The sequence below is a fragment of the Sinocyclocheilus rhinocerous genome, unplaced genomic scaffold (genome assembly GCF_001515625.1).
Source record: "Sinocyclocheilus rhinocerous isolate Xijiao unplaced genomic scaffold, SAMN03320098_v1.1 scaffold822, whole genome shotgun sequence".
NCBI lineage: Eukaryota > Metazoa > Chordata > Actinopteri > Cypriniformes > Cyprinidae > Sinocyclocheilus > Sinocyclocheilus rhinocerous.
In genome coordinates, this window is record NW_015624556.1 from 160442 (window position 1) to 163977 (window position 3536).

A 3536-nucleotide genomic window follows, 5' to 3' on the forward strand; every position below is an offset into this window, starting at 1 on the left:
GCCCGGGTTTTTTGGCCCAGCGAAAACCTTGGGCCAAAGCAGGCCAGCTGGGGCTAGAGGAGTGGTTATGAACAAAGGCGGAGATTCTCCTCGTCTGGAGAGCGTCAGCGCCGCGGATCATTTCATAAAGTTAACAGATAACACCAGCATTAAAGACTTTTAAAATAATTTTAGTTCAAAACTCACTTTCAGACAGCAGCTAGTGTTTGAAATAACTTGATCCGATGTGGATTATGATCACTATACAAGGCAGAAATATTTATAAGCGGATGCAAAAGACTATGCACTCTAGCCATTAACGTTACCATAGTAAACATGGTAAATAACACCGCTTGAAATCAGACGTCAGCTTCTTATTCTCTATCACTATCGTGTATTTATTTAGTTACATATTTTATCTTAAGTCTCGTCTCGAGAGTTTAGCTCCGCGTATGTCATAAAAATATAACTGTTTTTTGTTCGGGAGCTTTTATAAAAATATATAAATGATAAAGTGATGTATATAGCCTACTGTGACTACAAATAAACAGAAACAGACTCGACTGAATAAGTAGGTATGCTATGTTCATACCGCTTTATTTCTGTGTGACTAATTTTCAATCCTGATAAATTAATTCATTATGATCAATGTATCTCTTATTATTGTAAAACATTGATGCTTTTGGATTTAAATCTTTAACAAAGCATGCAAACAAACGGCCGCTTTTATCATGTTCGTTTTGTGATCGCGCTAGTTCCAGTGACTTATTTCTTATTAGTTTTCTGCTAACTTCTCTTTGTTGGCGAAATGATGGGGTTGCGTGACGTTGTTCCTGAGAGGCGTGTAAAGGACGGATTTTAGTGAAGCGCAGCGGAGCTTCTGGCCCGATGGTGGAAATGCAGCGTGATTTTGGCCTCGGTGCTACAGGTCCGAGGCTATTAGCCCCGCCCGGCCCGTTTAAAGCACTGGCCCGACAGTGGAAAAGCGGCTATTGACTGACAGCCAAACCTTGACCTAAAACTGCCCGATCTGAAGTGCATCAGTCACACAGGATTAGTTTTGTAATATAATTTTGTAATACTAAGTGTATGTAAATTATTTTTTACTTTAGATGTGATTTGCAATGTTTATGGTCTTTTCGGGCAGGATAAGCGATTTATTGAAATTGTTAAGGCGTGTGTCTGCTGCGCACTTGCCGACATATGTAAGTGATCCAACACAAAATAAATGTATTTCGCGACATTAAACAAATAGCCATTTACATTAGAGCCCGACCGATATATCGTTTTGCCGATATTATCGGCCGATATGAGCCTGTCGCCGATATATCGGTATCGGCGAATATGCCACCAATATGAAATTTTTTTTTACAGAACATATAACGCAGATAAAATGCTTGAAATGGTGTAATTACTTTGTTTGTCCAACAGAGCGCGCTCCATTGTTTCCTACTGGCAACCTGGATGAAACGCTTTAAAACCATTGAATCTATGGAAAACCATTGAAACCATTGAACGGCCATATCTCCGTAACGCTGCTGCGAATCCGCACCAAATTCAGGGGATCCCTTCAGCTGGAGGAACCCTCACGAACACGAATCGAGTGTACGTCTAGAGGCCCACTTTCGAATGAGATAGCCACCAGGGTTCGGGAGTTACGGGTGGTTAAATTCGCGGTCCGGCGTCGAACGATCAAGCGATCCCGGGGGGCTACCGACGCGTGGAGGGTGGCGTTCGAGAGGGGTCCTCGAGCTGAAGGGATCCCCCGAATTTGGTGGAGATCCGCCGGCGAGTTCGCGTGATAGTGACACCAGTCAACACTTTCACTTCAGTAAGGAGGTCTCTTGTTCAGGCAGCGGACTTCACATGAAATTCCGCCATGATTCCAGTTCCAAGGGAACGTACACGTTACATTCAAAGGGCATTAAAGTGCGCGAGACGTGAATTTATATTTAGGGATGCGGATGCACCGAATGTTCGGCAACCGAACTGAATAAGCAAAAAGACCGAATAAATTGTACCGAACAATGGCGTGACGCGATCAAATAGCAACCAGCGCCGAGTGAGAGGCGCGCACTCTTTATTATGCAGCACACACGTCAGCAGTGTGGAAGCATTTAATCTGTCGGAGAAAGACGCAAAAATCATTACAAGCACCGACAGCGAGAGACTGTTTAGGACTGCATCGCATGTCTTCAATGAGAAGAGGAAGGGGTGATTGTTGCTGGTTACTGTATGATGATTGAAATCACGAAATGGCCTTAAACAATTAGTAAATAAACTGCAGAACGTTATGTTTTCTAATACACACGCGCATTGCATGTATTCTGACAGCGCTATCTGCTTGTTAACCAGGGTTCAAAGTCCAAAGCGCTGGTACAGTCGTCAGTTGCTCAGTCACATTTTTATGAATTTTTACAAGGCATGTGACAATGCGATACGTACGACGTATTCGTAATGAGACGCATTTATAAATCTGTTGTCAACAAAAATAAGCATTGAGCTTCGCATGTCTTCAGTGAGAAGAGGAAGGGGTGATTGTTGCTGGTTACTGTATGATGATTGAAATTGCGAAATGGCCTTAAACAATTAGTAAATAAACTGCAGAACTTTGTTTTCTAATACACGCGCGCATTGCATGTATTCTGACAGCGCTGCACGAACTCGCGGCAGATCTGCTTGGTTCCAGGGTTCAAAGTCCAAAGCGCGAGGAAAATCTGCGCTGAAACAGTGTTACTCGTTCGTTGCTCAGTCACATTTTTATTAATTTTTACAAGGCATGTGACAATGCGATACGTATGACGTATTCGTAATGAGACTCATTTATAAATCTGTTATCAACAAAAATAAGCATTGAGGTCTTCCTGCGCGTTTCCGCCAAAATAAAAGTTATGAATGTTGATAAGAGTTCTTGCTTTTTCTCAAATGTTAGTATTGTAATTTTACTGGTGTTCTCTAAAATAAAATAAAAAGTAAGACAATAATAATGATAATAATCATTACAACAGCTCTGTTTTAATACATTTATTATAACATTCACACATAGTGTTCAAATTAGGATCTGTAATAATAATGTTTTAAAAGAAGTCTCAGCAAGGCTGCTTTTAATTGTACAGTAAAAAACAAAACAAAACAAAAAAAAACATGCCTGATTCAAGATGGCCAAAAATTATTATTTTACTAACTTATTAATTTTAAGTTAAATTGTGCTTTGTTGGTATAGTGTCTGCTAGAATGTTAAAAATGTTCAGTGTTAAATATTTTTAAGTTGTTGTTTTGTAATTTTTTTCTTTTTTTTTTTAAAGCAAGACAAAACAGTAAAAAGCACATTTGGGCTATTTAATTTGTGCAATGGTGAAAAAAATTGGCAAAATAAAAAAAAACTTGAAAAAGCGTGTTCGGTATTCGGCCTTCGGCTCAGTGTTTAATTTTGTTCGGTTTCGGCTTCGGCCAAGAATTTTAATTTCGGTGCATCCCTACTTTTACTTGAGTAAAAGAAAGAAAGTAATAGATTTCTAATGTAATTAAGTATTAAATTATATTTAATATGAAACGTA

The 3536-nt window shown here is 39.5% G+C and overlaps 1 protein-coding gene across 5 annotated transcripts in view; it reads left to right on the forward strand.

Annotated features, from left to right (window-relative positions):
* The window catches only part of LOC107742796 (pumilio homolog 2-like), a 107381-nt gene that overhangs the window by 73889 nt on the left and 29956 nt on the right, over positions 1-3536 (forward strand). The window lies entirely within an intron of this gene.